This window comes from Leopardus geoffroyi, chromosome X (assembly GCF_018350155.1).
Source record: "Leopardus geoffroyi isolate Oge1 chromosome X, O.geoffroyi_Oge1_pat1.0, whole genome shotgun sequence".
Taxonomy (NCBI): domain Eukaryota; kingdom Metazoa; phylum Chordata; class Mammalia; order Carnivora; family Felidae; genus Leopardus; species Leopardus geoffroyi.
In genome coordinates this window covers 100,383,624-100,400,835 of record NC_059343.1, presented here as the reverse complement: position 1 = coordinate 100,400,835, position 17,212 = coordinate 100,383,624, and the positions used below count along the sequence as shown (strand labels likewise).

Below are 17,212 nucleotides of genomic sequence, written 5' to 3'. Positions count from 1 at the left end.
ATTAATAGGAAGATGAAAAAGAGTAAACGTTTGGTAAACATATATTTGTTGGGCCACAGAGATACAGGGAGACACAGAGAGGAATTTTAGCCAACAGACTTATCTAAGGCTAAGTTACTCCCCGTCTACTACCCCAAATTCATATTCATATCATCATGTAGTTATTTATGGTGATACTGCTCTTTCTAGAGCTAGTCCTCCATGAAAATTCTTTTAAGCAGATAGGAGGAAGGTCAAAATTTCTTTCAGAGTCCTTTTGCCTTTGATTGTTTGCAGCTAGAAATAATCTGCATGTAAATCTTGGGGTGATTAGTTCTGAACCCCTACATTACTAACGATGATGCTTTCAGATGTTTGTAAAAATTAACTTAATTGGGAATTTATGCTTTTTAAACTCAGTGTGTTAAATGAATAAAACATTTTGACTTGATTCTTAATGTGACATGTTTAAGTCTTAAATGTTTATCTGTGAATAAGTAAGTGAGTAAATTTGCCAAAGAACCAGTCAGTTTGAAAATGGGTCAGCCTGCTCAGGCTGAGCTTTGCTAAGCACATATTACCACCTCCTTTCCTAGATCAACCAAGACAATCACCAGTTTCACCCCCTTGGTCAAAATCGGTATGATATGAGTGAATCTAAGATCCCAGTAAATCTTTCCAGCAGAGAGATTTGATGGTTCTACTAAACACAGGAATTTAGAGTGATATGTCTCCGTAATTCAAAATTAATCATCTTATTGTATAGGTAATGGGTGGAAAGGTAAAAAGTGCACCCCAACCTTATAAATGATGTGCAATGGGCAAAGGGCATGACTTCTCGGTCACTGATTAGCCTTGAGCAAGCTGCAGAAGGGCCACAGAGCAGCTCCGCACTTTATATGGTGAGAAGACTCCTCACTTAGGTGAGCCCAACTTCTCTGTAATCAGAAAGTTTATCTATCCACTCCATGAACATGAAATTCAATAGATAAGGTATGGGACAAATTCTGAGAACAGACAAGAAATAGCCACATAGCTATAAGGTGGCATTTGAGTCATATTTTCATTTACTATGTATCTATTCACTGAATTGAGATTACCCAAGTTTTAAAAGATCAGCCCATGTGAAAAGATTACACAGGAGTCCAAGAGAGAAACAGCTTAATAATCTATTCCTATTTTCTTCTTTCCCCTATCTCACTTGCCAGGACACCCACGAAATATGAATCTCCCAAGAGATCAAGACTGTAATAAAACAAGCCCTTCTTTTGAAAACTTCCCCAATTTACCTACCAATTTCCCTTTCTTTCATGTCATAGCTCCTTTCAAATCATAGAGGAATGAGTTGGGTGCCCTTGTTATGATGAAATAGAGTGCTTTCTCCCATGTGAAACACAGTTGTACATTCAAAAGACACTTATCGAACAGAGTGTATGTCATGCACTATAAGCTAGACATGGAAATCAGACTTTTTTTCCAGAAAAAAACCCTCACAGGCTGTGTATTTACATCCACCATATAAGAAAAGAAACCCAAGATTCTTGGGAAGACAAATCCAGCCTCAGATAAGGATTCCAGTCTACTGTATGAATTGGGGGTGGGGGAAGATGGTGAGGAAAGCAATGACTAATGAAACGCAATTTTTTTAAAAAATGTGTTACTTTAGAGAGAGAGAGAGAGTATGTGCAAGCAGGGGAGAGGAGCAGAGGGAGAGAGAAAGAGAATCTCAAGCAGACTCCACGCTCAGTGCGTAGGGCTCCATCCCATGACAGTGGGATCATGACTGAGCCAAAATCAAGAGTCAGACAATGAATTGAGCCATCCGAGAGCCCCGGAATGAATTCTAAAGGCAAAAAACATTAGCTAGACCAACAATAACCATTGTCACATACAAACATGTTTACATACCTGCAGAAAATGCTATGTAGGAAAGTAATTCTCAACTTGTTTGTATGTTTCAGAATGACCTAAGAATTTTATTAGCATGTAGATTCTCAGGTCCCAACCTGCTAAGTCGCTAACTTAGAAAATCTTTGGTAGGTCTAGGTAATGCATATATTTTTGTCACCCCCCTCCCAAGCACTATGAATGGCTCTGATGCCTTCTGTTAAGCTACAGCTGCCAGTAACCCATTGTTAAAAACACATAATATAAACATATTGACCCATGAGCTCCTAGTGGCTCCATTAACAGAGGTAGACTTATTAAGTAAGTTAACTCCTGTGTAGAATTTCACTTAGGATGGAGGGAAGAAGATGACTGGACCTTGAGGTAATACTAGGGTAGAAGAAGAGCAACAGGGGGACCTTAGTCAATCCAGGGGTAGCCTGAGGCAATTGTGTACAGGATGAGGGCATTTATGATGAGGCCAGATAAAAAAAGAGAGACAAGAGAGCAAGTGGTGGATAGTAGAAATTCAACTTGACTTCCTTTGCATCCAGCATGCCCCATGAGAGAAAAAATAAGTGTCCCAGGAATATGACCAGTCAACAAATCATCCTTGCCACCATCTCTGCTGCTATCTCTCTTGGTCACCTGCTAAGTACTGAGGGTAGCAATGCCACTAGACAAAAGATATGGAAGACAATCATGGCACCATCAGAATCATTTCCATGAATGTTCCCAGCAAAATGGTGCCACAGAAAGAGCCACTGACCAGGTCAGTGGACCTATGTTCCAGAACAAGCTCACCACTAATTTTACTTCACCTTTTTGAGGCTCATTTGTAGCTCCTTCAGCTAGAATCCATTTACTCAGTCCTAACAGGCAGGGCAACTGAGGAAGCCAAGGGCTGAAGCAAGGAAGAAGACGGCTAAGGAGACGGGAGCCAAATCATTTAAGAACAGAAGAGCTCTCTTTGCCATTCAGCCAGAGGACTGACTTCCGTTTCAAAATTAAAAATGGAAAAGAAAAAAAGGAAAAAAAACACACACAGGCAGATTATTTACTGCTGCATGTAACACAAGAAGTGCAGCCAAATTCATCAACGTCCGGCATTTAGAGAGAAGTACACAAAAACCACATCGCCAATAAAGCTTTGTACAGAAGCCTGCAAAAGCAAAAATGCAAACTAAAGAAAAACCGGAGAGGCAGAGCTGCCCCTGAGGGGGAAGTTCCAGGCCTAGATCTGTGCCCAAATGGAAGGAAAAGGTGCAGATTCTGGCCATATGGAGAGTCGCACTCTGGGCAAAAGCCTGAAATTGCTAATTAAATAATGTGTGTCCTTTAGCAACCCAGTTGCTCCTATTACTGAATCGCTGTAGTTCCTCCGGGCTGCTATGCCCTGCCCAAGTATTCATTGTCTTCCCGCTCCCAGTCCCATTGCTTCCCAAGAAGCCCTCTGGCTTCAACACCTGCTCTTTTGTAGGTGACTGCAGATCAGAATCAGATGAACAGGGGCTCCTGGGTGGCTCAGTTGGTTAAGCACTGGACTTCTGCTCAGATCATGATCTCACTGTTCATGGGTTCAAGCCCTATGTCAGGCTCTGTGCTGACAGCTTGGAGCCTGGAGCCTGCCTGAGATTCTGTATCTCCCTCTCTCTCTATCTCTTTCTCTCTCTCTCTCTCAAAAATAAATAAAGACATTTTTAAAATTTTTTTACAAAGAATCAGATAAACAGACATCTCTAACCAGTGAAAATGCACATGTTTTGAAAACACCTTCAAAAAATAATTCTAACAGGCAGAAATGTTATGCTCTGCAAACATTTGGTAGAGGACAGAGTTGATGCAAGGCATGACTGCAAAGTAGAGGAAAGTTCAGGGGCGCCTGGGTGGCGCAGTCGGTTAAGCGTCCGACTTCGGCTCAGGTCACGATCTCGCGGTCCGTGAGTTCGAGCCCCGCGTCGGGCTCTGGGCTGATGGCTCAGAGCCTGGAGCCTGTTTCCGATTCTGTGTCTCCCTCTCTCTCTGCCCCTCCCCCGTTCATGCTCTGTCTCTCTCTGTCCCAAAAATAAACGTTGAAAAAAAAATTTAAAAAAAAAAAAAAAGTAGAGGAAAGTTCTACTGTCTCAGTCTCCCCCTTCTGTACTTTCATCCTTGCCCACTCTCTACAATTAATCTTGCCTCTCAACAAGGAACCAGTCTCTTCATTCTCTCCCCTCCTTTCATCAAAACTTGTTCCCATGAAAGAAACTGCATTGTCATTAATACCTCCATTAGGGTAGGAAACCATTTTCTTTTTGCAATGGGGAGTGAATTTAAAGCCCTCTTTCTCCTTGAGAAATGACAGAATTTGTCATCTCCTATTGAAGAAATTTCTGGATTTAGTGAGCAATTGGGGAAGGAGGGGGGCATAATTTGAAACCTCCTCAGGAACCCTGAGGTCAGAGACTCAATCTCAAACTAGGACCAATTCCGAGTACAGACCTGGAATGTCAAATTCATCTTGGTATTACTCATGGATGTTGGATTCAATAACATCACTAAACTCTAAATCACTTATCAAATTTTTTATTTCCACGTAATTTCTAAGCACAAATAGAACTGGTCTATGAAATAACGACCCTTAAAGCTGCTACTTACATGCAAAGCACTATGAAGTGGTAGAACAGAGTAAATGTTTTTCCAGAGTGATCCTTGATTATATCAAGGCCTTCTCAAAAAAGAATTTCATGATATCCTTATGGACAATATGGAGAAATGCAGCATGTCTAGATAATAAAGTGGCATACAACCTTAACTGATTGATGCTGAATACTGTTTCAATGTCAACCTGGGAGGAGGTCTATAATAACATATAAGGCCCTTGTCCTTCACCTAATCCTGTACAACATGGTAATCAGTAACTTGAATGAAGATATAGACAGCCTGTTGGTCACAATTCCAAGTGACAATTACTTTGAAAGAATACCAAATACATGGGTTGACAAAATCAAAATATAAGAAGTTGTAAGAGAATAGAAATAAAGTAGCACACCTGTATTCCTACAACCAAATGTATAGACACAAAACAGATGGGACGCTAAAAATGTCTTACAATTTTCTATTAGCAACAAATTCAATTGAGTCAATAATATGCTGTGGCTCCTCAAAACTGCCAATATCACTACTTAAGAGAAATGTAATTATCAATCATTACAAAGCCAATAAGTAGGGTGCATTAGGCAACGGATCCAAAAAATAGAGTGGTTCTTCTTCATAAGATTCTGTGTTTAATTATGATTATTCTCATCTAGAGGCAGTATTGCAAGAGAATTCTACAGTGTGCAAGAGATTTTGATAAGTATGCAGAATTTTCTTGTCTAAAATGTAAATAGCAGGGCGCCTGAGTGGCTCAGTCGGTTAGGCATCCGGCTTCGGCTCAGGTCATGATCTCGCGGTCCGTGAGTTCAAGCCCCACATCGGGCTCCGTGCTGACAGCTCAGAGCCTGGAGCCTGTTTCAGATTCTGTGTCTCCCTCTCTCTCTGACCCTCCCTCGTTCATGCTCTGTCTCTCCCTGTCTCAAAAATAAATAAACATTACAAAAAATTTTTAAAAAATAAAGCCATTTTAACAAAAAAATAAATAAAAATAAAATGTAAATAGCATAAATCTGCAATGAAAACCATTTATTAAACTAACAACAGAAACTAGGATTGGGAAGAATCAAGGAACCATGTCACAAGAAGCACAGTTGAAATGACTTAGAATATCTAACCTACAGGAAAAAAGGGGGCTCAGTAATAATAACTCTTTTGTATATGAAATTGTGGCTAACTTAATTGTGTAAGGCCTCATAATTAACTAAGAGAGAGACTGGCCAGGAACTCAATAGCTGGAAGCAGATTATTTGAGTGGTGGGTGGGAGGGAACATAGCATTTGGAACATGCCAATTAGGGCTGTGAGGTCTTACTGCCAGCTTGTATTGTGTAACAAAATAGCAGGGCTATCATAAAGATTAAAGAAAATAATGAAAATGATGGCTCCATTCCATGTCTATATCATGATAGTTCAATAAATACTAGCTAACAGTATTTTGAAGCAGCTGGTTTAGAGTCTAGATTCAGATTTTAACTGTTATCCAAGAAGCAGTGTGCAAGGTGGTTTAGCAATGTGGATTCTGAAACCAGACAGCCTGTGCTTAAACAGTGGTTCTATTATATTCTAGCTATGATCCCCGACAAGTCATAGGACAAGTCTGTGCTTTGATTTCTACACCTTTCAAGCAGTAATAATAATAGTACTTCCATCGAGCTGTTGTGATGAGTAAATAATTATGTAAATCATACTTCTCCAAGTGCATGTCACACAGGGAACATTACATAAGTACTTCCAGCAATTTTCACTGTGACTGACCTTTGTAACCTTGAACAAGTTACTTAGAATGGCTTCAAGTTCCTTGTCTATAGAAGGATTTTTGTGAGGATTTTTGTGAGGATTAAGGAAAGTACTACATATAAAGCTTCTAGTATTACACCTGCTGGGCATAAAACAAGTATGTGAAATATTAACTATCATCACTATCAGTGATAAAAGGCACCAGGTGCACCAAGCTAATCAATCCTTCTGCCGTTCTAATAAGCAGATAGTTAACATATGATATCACTTTTCCTGATACTATTTGTAAACAAGAAGAATCTCTGGGGGTGCCTGGGTGGCTCAGTGGGTTAGACATCCGACTTCAGCTTAGGTCATGATCTCACTGTTAGTGGGTTCGAGCCCCTCGTCAGGCTCTGTGCTGACAGCGCAGAGCCTAGAACCTGCTTTGGATTCTGCGTCTCCCTCTCTCTCTGCCCCTCCCCTGCTCGTGCTCTAAATAAACATTAAAAAAAAAAAAAAGAATCTCTGGAAGTAAGGCTCAGGCCTCACTAGTTATCAAAATTTTCCAAACTGATTCTAATATGCAGCCAAGGTTGAAGACCACTGTGTCAGGCACTGTCTCTCCCCAACCTCCATCAAATCACACAGAGAGGCAAGACAAGAGAGATGACCAGCTCATCTTGTTCCAGAAGGAGAACGCTGGGGAACATAGGAAAAATGAAAACACCTGAACAACAAGCTTTTCAAGATGAATCTCTTTTCCTCTGATCTGAGAATCATTCCAGTCGAATTTTCAGAAATTTGGTAGACAGTACAGTCAAAGCAGCAGTCATGAACATAAGACAACTTTAGAAGTTCATGTCTGTGTTTAATTTTAAGCTGCACGAATTTTGCCTTCTACTTCATATTGTACCTGTATTTTGACTTTAAGTTGCATTGGCCACAGAGTGAAACTGCCTTTCCAAGAAGAGGCATCATGTGCATCCCACGGAGCCTCAACAGTTTGGCGCGATACCACCTATTTGAGGCAGGCAGCTTTCCAAGGTACGCCCCCACGGTCACTGCTTCCTGGTATTACTGCCCTTTTAAAATTCTCCTCCCCAAGGAACCACCTTTTAATGAACAGAATATGCCAAAGGTGATGGAGTGTCACCTCCATGATTAGGTTACAAAAGACTATGGTTGTGATCTTTGCCAGCCATGTTAGGAGCTGCCCTATGGAGAAGCGATGAGTCAAGGAACTAAGAGACACCTCCAGCCAATAGTCAGCAAGGAACTGAGGCCTGCTAACAGTCCTGTGATCTTGGCAGCAGATCTTCCCCCACACAGAGCCTGAGTAAAGGATCTAGTTAAGCTGTGAGCAGATTCTTGACCCACAGAAATAGTGACGAAATAAATGTGTGTTGTTTTAAGCCCCTAAGTTTCGGGATAATTTGTTAACAACAATAGATGATTAAGACAAAATTATACTTGCACCATATTTATATCTCAATTTAAGGCTGTTGCTGCTACTCTCACTAGAGCTACTACTAATTGCTATCATTTAGGCAGCCATTCAATTTTTGATGCATTTTGCTAAACACTTAACACACAAGGTCTTCAAAAAAATGTTTTTTAATGTTTATTTATTTTTGAAAGAGAGAGCGTGAGTGGAGGTGGGACAGAGAGAGAGGGAGACACAGAATCCTAAGCAGGCTCCAGGCTCCGAGCTGTCAGCACAGAGCCAAATACGGGGCTCAAACTCATGAACTGTGAGATCATGACCTGAGCCAAAGTCAGATGCTTAACCAACTGAGCCAAGGCACCCCACACATGAGGTCTTTTTAAATCTTTCTGGAAATCATATAAGGTAGGTACTGTTACTATCACATACATTCCAACATTTCACAGCTCAAGAAACATAGGCACTAAAACTGAAAGCTTAGTAACTCGCACAAAATCCAAGAGCTAGGTAGTAGCAGAAGCATTATTTTGACTCAAGCAGTCTGGATCCAAAGCTTCTGACATGCATTGAGATAGACTAAGGTTTGAGTTTCAATCTCAGTTCTGCCATTTACTCTTTCTGTGTCCTTGGGGAACTCCTCTCAATGCACTGAACCTCAGTTTCCTTACCTATCCAACAGGGACACTTACATTGCCAAACTCAGAGTTCTTACAAGGATCAAACAAAATTTGGTATCTAAAGCATCTGTGACTAAACCTCATTTGGTAATCTGTTGCCATTATTAAAGGCCCTGTACTAGTATATGTGGAGCCTGGGACAAGAGCACAAATTGAGACCCACATAGCAGATGTCTATGTATTTTAAAACTAGAAATCACAATTTTAAAATAGTTAAATAAAATACGTTCTCTCCTCCTATCTTGAAAAATAGAATTTGTAACAACATTGCAGGGCAGGTTCAAATTTAGAATTCTCAGACTCCCCGGAGTTCTGCACCAGAATATAGGAGTATAGAGACCATTGGAGCCAAGTCCATGGCCTCCTGGCTCCTCTTCCCACTCCAGGATCTGTCCTACAGAATGAAGGGCCTCACTCACAAGCATGAAGACGTCCCAGCCCACAAATCCACACTCTCATTATATTAGGGTTGCCAGATACAGCTATTAGAAATCCAGGCAGCATTTTATCCGGCAACACTAGACGATTCCCTTCCACACAGTTTCCCTCAAGCCAAGGGAAGCACACGGTGGTGGCACTAAGTCCTCTCATCGTGGAAAAGAGTGGCCAAAGGAGGGCCAGTGTAGGGCACTTTAGAGCACAGAGATCAGGGCAGTAGCACATCTTGACCAGGAATAAGACTGGACAGACCCCAAGTAATCAAATAAGCTTTACTTCTGGGTCAGCTTTCTAATCTCCATTTATGTCTTCTGCACTGCTTTAGCTCGCACAAGTGCACTCAGACAGCTTCTAACTTCCCAGTTTCCTACTTCCCAGTCTTAAGATTTAAGCCTTGCCCAGAAACACTAACATAAAGTCTGTCCGTAGAGTTATATTTATTTGTATAATCTATATAAGTCATAGCTGAAGTCTTTCCTCCTCTCCCCACTCCCACTCACGAGTCCTCACCCTCTGAATTATTGCCCAACATTTCTAGACAGCAGTGAAGGGAGGGGAAAAACCAGACGTGTGTTTCTGTGTGCATCCAAAAAATAAAAAAAAGACTAGTAGTCCAGGTAAAGTCCTAAAACAAAATGATGGAATGGGCAAAGGCAGCCAAGCCATCATTAAATGCACCACATTAAGAAATGGGATTAATTTGGTTGAATAATCATCTTGTAAAGGCCTATGCATCAAAGACTCACCAAATGTAATAAAGCAAGGCACAAATAGAATGGACAACATTTTCACCGTATTGCTTGAAGTGTTATATTTATAATCTGTTCATCTATAGAAATGATTCTAAAGTTAAGGGAAGCCACACACCACATTTTCATATTCATAGCAAACCCAGAGATAAAGAAAAGTCAAGTCAAGGACATCGATCCTAGCACTGAAATTACTTCCATCTCTCAGGAAGATGACACACAAGCCAGTCAAACAGACAGACTTGGTCAAAATGTGTCTCAAAGAGGTTGATGGAGGTTTGACATCATAGCATAGTTCTGGAAGACAGGAGTAATTTCCCAGGAAGACAGAAAATGACTTGAGGGTTTAGGGTGATTGTAACCTCAGGAGGCAGTAACAGTGGAATGTATCTGCCAAAAATGCTAATGCCATCTTAGGCTGTTTAATAAATATGAATAAAATAAAGTTTTATTCTTTATGAGGCTCTTATATGCCAAGTACTGAGCTAAGTGCTTTTTATATACATTATCTTGTTTAATCCACACAACAGCCAAGAAAATACTATTATTCCTCCCGTTTGACATAATTGGTTAATGGAACACCAGAGAGGTTAAATACCTGGTTCAATATAACATAGTAAGAAATAAACGTACCATTTGAACCTAGATATCTCAACCATTGATGAGAGCACTCCTGATTCGGAACCCACACACCTAGAGGGAAGGTGGTGGCATGGCCAGGGGAAGAAAAGTAAGGCTGTGAGGGAACTCCAAACAATGCCCAGTGTAGTAAAAGTTCAAGAAGCTAAACATATTCCACACTAAAATATAAATAAAATAAAATAAAATAAAATAAAATAAAATAAAATAAAATAAAATGATTCAGGTAGATATAACATCCATGAACTAAGAGATTGTGTGTCTCCCACATATCCCCAATTTGTACCACAATGCCTAAAATATAGGTTATCAATAAATATTTATTAAATAAGTGGATGAGTGAATTAATGGAAGGAAAGATAAATGAATGACTTTAGTGCTGCCTTAAGAAGTATAAAGGCTAATCATGTAGAAGAGATAGTACTCTAATATTCTATTTGGCTATAAAGGCAGAAGTTCTAGGGTGGTAGATACTAGCAATAAATAAGAAAGAGATTTGTAAAAAATATGGTCCAGCAGGGCATAGCTGTCTTGAAAAGTCACAAACATCTTCCTAGAGGAACTATTTTCTATTATTTATGATCAACAGATAAGACAGTGGTGTGTTTTTGTTTGCCTTTTGTTTGCCTTCTTCTGTAGAAGAACAGAAAGGTTTGCTGACTTACTAAAGGTAATCAAGTTGACCATTTAGATTGAGGCCACCATTCTTACCTTTTGAGTTTAAACTACAACTTTGACTTTAAATTTGAAAAAGTGGGTTTTTATATATGCAAAGTATATTTATATAGATTGAGTTTCTGAATGTGATTTGAATTTTACTATTCCAACTCTATCTTTAAGCCTCACTAACAAGGCCCTAGAATTGCTGACTAATAAACTGCTAAATAATACATATGAAAAACCAACAGATCAATGCTATTTGAGGAAGTTTGCTCACCCTAGTCAGTTGCTTGGAACTCAACACTCATGACCAGATTAAATTGACCACTGTCCAATTCACAAGAGTGTGTTTTACCAAAATGGAGAGATGTGGATAAGACTAAGAATTCTAATAGTTAAATTATACATAATGCTGTGGGACTATGGTCAGACATAGACGGTTGATCCTTAATATTCAAAACTTCCTGATTTCCACAAATGCATACTCCCTAAAATCTATTTGTAACCCCCAGATCAAAACTCATAGTGCTTTCATGGTAATTCACAGACACCTACATGTGCATAGCAGAGAAAAATTTGAGTCGGCCCATGAACGTTCCCAGTTGAAATGGAACAAGTAAATACTCTCCTAACTTTCAGTTCTCCTACTGTAAAACAAAAACAACAACAACTGATCTTTCAGTCTTTTTAGTGCCACTGTTTTAACTTTTTGTGGGTTTTTTTTTTTTTTTGGTAATTTCACTATTTTAAATGGTCTTCCAACATAGTGCTAAAGTGCTATCTGATGTTTCTAAGTACAAGAGGCAGTGATGTACCTTACAGAGAAAATATGTGTGTTAGATAAGCTTCATTCAGGCTGAGTTATATATAGTGCTGTTAGCTATGAGTTTGATATTAATGAATAAGCAATATATTAAATAAGGTGTCTTTAAACAAAAAACACATATAATGCAAGTTTATATCCTGATTGGTTAACAAATCAGCTCACAGAAACCTAATCTAACCAAATTTAGTATTCTGAACACTGAAGTTAGATATTAGAACATAACTATCAGAAATAACAAGACTCAACTGCATATTCTTCTAGAATCTCTTACTCCTATCTGACATGAAATGGGTTTGTGCTCAACACCTACCATCTCATCCTGGAGATGACTACACATGCTTCCTGGAGATCATGTGCACACCTGAACAAGCATCTGGGCACGAAAGACCAGGAACAGAGCCAGTGAAACAGAGACTCCAAGGTCTCAAGCTCAGTGTCAAGATGTAGTATCTATAATTCTGAAAAGCTCCTGAAACTAGGAGACCAGGATATCCAAGCCCTTCCTTAGGCTTATCAGTCCCAGCCAAAAAGCTACCAATCGAGGTAAGGATGACCTACTTATGGCCTAGTTAAGATATATTTTCTTCTTAACAAATAAACGTTAAAAATTTTTTTAAAGACATATTTTCTTCTTCCTGCCAAGGTTCATGCTGGAGAGTAGACTTCCTACTAAAAACCAAAACTTTTCAAAGATTTCTACTGTTATTGAGAAATAAGACATCCTGGTCAAGGACTGTGCAATGGGAAACAAGGTACAGACAATGTAGGATTTGGCCATATTCAGTTTGCCAGGGTACATCATGGAATCACACTCTCAGCTTGACCAGACCAAGTGAGCTGAACGAGTGAGACAGGAGAGACACGTTGGGTCTCAGAAGCTTCCCTCCCCAACACAAAAACCAGTCAGATCTAGGGGCTACAGAAGTGCTCCCCACTGATAAAGGCAGTAAAATATCCACCACATCCATGAAGAAAGAACTGTCTCCACCACAGCTGGGAAACAGAAGTCGACTCTACCTGGCAAAATGTCCAACTAAGAGCAATTAGCCCACCGAGCGCCCAGAAGGTTTGGATCACAGTATTTGCCACAAACACATGCCGCCCACTACCAAGAGAAGTTTCTAAAGAAATGAAGTGCTGGTTTTTTTTTTTTTTTTCCGCCGGGAAAAAGAGCACTTGACAAAAGGTACTAAAATACTCAGAATAAAATCTCAAGTTGAAGCTGTCAAAGACATCAGGATAAAGCACTGCAAATACATGCAGGAAATGTGCGGTTTTTCATCAAGCCAGACCACACTGCCACCTACTGAACAAGAATGCCCTCTTCCTTGGCCTTGTCTATCCTGAATGCTTTCTGAATATTCATTCTGGAAAATGTGGCCATTCTCCCCCCACTTATCGGGGCAGTTTAGCAACAGGGCAGACAGCCCCCTCTGTGAGCCAGCAGCACTATCTTCTCCGGCGCCCACCCACAACAAGGAAACTTGAAGTAATTGGATGGCAATGCGGCACCATTAGACACTGACTCATTTGTTCCATGACAGAAGTTGGGGGAGGCAGAGTCCAAATGACTGTGAGGAGATGCACACCACACAGAAAACAACTGAATCACAAGGCAACCATGGGGAAGAAACTGCTGACAAGCATTTGAAACAAGGCACCCATAACCGTGAATCACGCAGCCTAACAGCTGGGTACCAAATGATTTGTAAATCTAGAAGATTCAGAAATAACTCTGCAGGGACAATCCACATGAGATCCAATTCCTGGCCCACATCCCTTGCACTGAGGCCACTGAAAAGCACCAGTGGGGCTGGGATTAATTGCTTCCCACACCATTTATTGCCATCAAGGACCCAGAGTTAGTACCCCAGTTTCAAAGTTTCAAGCCTGAAATCCCAAATTACAGGAGGAGAGTCTAGGAGGAAACTGGATGCCCAGGCTGAGAGGTCACTATCGCCACTTGCCATGTAAGTCTATACTACATTAGTAAAGATCATTTCTCAAAACAGAAACTAGAGGCAAGGTTAATGAAAAATGAGAAATAAATAAAAAGGCAAGAATAACTGTGATAACTCCTTTTACTGAATATATATTGTGTGCCTGATACTTCTCCAGGCATTTTAACATGTCACTCTTTCTAATTCTCTCAACAGTACAACTGCTTTTACTGAAGAGGAAACTGAGATTCAAAACACTAAAGTACTTGCCCAAGATCATACAGATAATGAGACACAGAATCTGGACTGTAACAAATTATTATTAGAAACTAAGGAAGAAAAGGAAAGAAATAACTTAGTTAGACTGCTCCTTATTGTCAGATAAACAAGAAGTATCTTCCATACCAAATTTAGACAGAGAGGAATAGCCACTTGAAATATGATCAATTTTGTGAGGAGTGGAATTGGTATTGATGTGTCCAGAAAACACAAAGCCACACCCATGAGAAGTCATTTTCCTCTATTCCTGTCTAACTGAATGACCCCCATCGTCAGAGAGACAGTGAGCCTTTAGAATCATGAGAATCTGTGCATCAGGAGAGGGGTTAAGGCCTTATGCAACAAGATGAAAAATCCACAAGTCACTGACTACCGGCCAAATGAATCTATGATGTACCTTTAACTTCTCACTAGAAACAATACTTCTGGAAATGGAGAAACCAAGTTCAAATAGATGCCAAGAACCATCCTAAGAAGAGCCGACTTCTCACAAACATTCCCTAGTGCCAAGGACCAGCAAAGCATTTGAATTATGTCCAAGTACACATCAATCTAAGATGCTATAGCCAGAAAGGAACTGAGACATCACCTAGTCTGATACTCCCATTTGACAAATGAAGGACAGGGGAGAAAATGAAATTCCCCATCCAACTTCCTCCCTCCATCATTCATTCAAGAGTTTCAAAGTTCTGTTTTACTAGTGCAGTAGCATTGAAGGGGATCAAATTTTACAACCCGAAGTTGTGCCTCTGTGGCATATTATTTTAAGCTGTTTATTTCTACAAAATAGCAGACACAGATGAAGCTCTGAAAAACTGAATAGAAGTTACCCTTTACTGAGGTACATTTACATTTATAAGAAAAATTTTCATTTATAAGAATGTTTACTTCCCTGTACCAGAATGAAAGGGATAATTCAATCTCTAGAAACTCATCAATGGAAAAGGAAAGGATTTAAACCTCCATAACAACCATATCCTCTTTTACTGTGCTTTGCCTGATAGACTCCCATAACTGGCTCCACTGGCCATCTACCCCCCAACATTCCCCATCATCCTTAGTTGAAAATGATATTGAAGGTGATGGATTCAACCATTGCAGAGAGTTACTAAGTTTTTCTGGATCTCTCCCACGTATACAGGAGGTATACATGTTATTAAGCATTTATTGGTTTTTCTTGTAGTTATGTCTTATATCAATTTGATTATCAGATGAGCCAAATAACCTCAAAGAGAAGAAGGGAAATTTTTCCACCCGTACATCATGTTCTGTGAAACATCAACAAAGTGGGAGACAATCTTTGCCCTGCAAGAGTTTCTGATAGAGATCTACTTGTAGGTCCTTTAAAATGGATCCTTATAAAACATCACAGTATTTTGTGGATCTTCCCATGATACCAATTATACATATAGTGTTCACTGATCATGAGAAAAAAATGGACCAAAAGCTGGTATGTGAATGCAGTCATGCTCTTAAATACTTTTGTATTTCAAGTCTGTACATGAATCTGAAAAATGGTATGAATTTCTGAGAAATCATTTGTTCAATGACCAGATAGTTCTTCTTAAGTGCACTCAGGCAATACTTATACTGCAAGTCACAGGCAGGAAAACCCTGAAGACACTGGAGCCCTATCCAACTTTATATTCTGGCAGAATTGGAGGTGACCTACATACTATGTTTTAATAGGTTATAGGAATAGTTACCCACCCCAATATATTCCTTTCCCCACTCACTGAGATCTTTCTCTTCCCTCAGCCACACTCCACCCTTTTAACTTTCTAAAATTCCAACAAACAAAGCAGATACTGTTTCACAAGCAATACTGCCCTAATGCAACCCTCTCCAATAAGTAAACAATCACATACACTTTTACATGATAAATTCCTTATACCGACCTACTGGAGGTTTAATAAAAGGTATTATGAAAGGTGGATGAATACAAGGTTACTTCTAGTTGGGAATACCTAAAAAGGACTCTAGGCAGGTTGTGCGAGCACTTCGGTAGGGATAAGGACATAGAAATTGATAAACGAGCACAAAATACTAGACTCAAGAGAATGGTAAGGAACAACCCAAGTGTCCATTGATAGATGACTGGTTAAAGAAGATGTGATAGATACACACACACACACACACACACACACACACACACACACACATACTAGAATATTACTCAGCCAAAAAAAGGTTGAGCTATTGCCATTTGTGACAATGGATGGAGGTAGGATGTATTATGTGGAGTGAAATAAGTCAGACAGAGAAAGACAAATATCCTATGATTAAACTTATATGTGGATACTGAAACAAACAAACAAACAAACAAAAAAAACAAATGAATAAATGACCAAAAAGTAGAAACAGACCCATAAAATACAGACAGCAAACTGTGGGTTGCCAGAGGGGAGGAAGGTGGGGAGGAAGGTTGGGAGGATGGGCAAAATGGGTGAAGGGGAGTTATAGATACAACCTTCTGGTTATGGAATGAATAAGTCACAGGGATGAAAGGTACAGCACAGGGAACATAGTCAATGGTACTGTAATAGTGTTGTATGGTGACAGGTGATAGCTATATTTATGGTGAGAACAGTGTAACATATAGACTTGTTGAATCACTATGATGTACACCTGAAACTAACATAACATTCTGTTTCACTCATAACTCAATAAAAAGATTTCAATAAAAAATATTTTTAAATGAAAAATTCCCTAAAAGCAAAACAAATGGACAAAACAAAACAAAAACAAACTCATAAATACACAGAACAAACTGGTGGTTATCAGAGGACAGGGCCTTGGGGGAATGGGCCAAACAGGTGAAGGGGGTTAAGAGGTACAAACGTCCAGTTATAAAACAAGTCACAAGGATGAAAATTACACCATAGGGAATATAGTCAATAATATTGTAATAACTATGTATGGTGCCAGATGGTAACTAGACTTATTGTGGTGAGCATTTCATAATATATATAAATGTTGAATCATTAAGTTGTACAACTGAAATGAATACAATATTGTACGTCAACTATACATCAATAAAAAAAAATGTTCCCTTGAATTATCTCATTCTACAGAATATCACAAGAATACATCACAGAGTGTTAAATCTTATGGAACACAAACTAATTCACAGAGCAGTTAAGAAAGCGAACAAGATCTCTTCTCATGCTGGACCATTTTGAGAAGGCTTCATGGAGAAGTGGGGTAGAAACTGGACCTTAAAGTACAGGCAGGATTTGAAGGTAAGAAAACAGTGTCCCAGAACTAGAGGAAATCATTGAGGAAGTGAATATTGGGAAAGAAGTGGAAAACAATGATCAAGTCAAGTCAGCCTAGATT

At 39.5% G+C, this 17,212-nt stretch overlaps 1 pseudogene; it reads left to right on the top strand.

The window, feature by feature from the left end:
• The first annotated feature begins 809 nt into the window (after window positions 1-809).
• The window catches only part of LOC123594440, a 36,304-nt pseudogene continuing 19,901 nt past the window's right edge, over window positions 810-17,212 (top strand).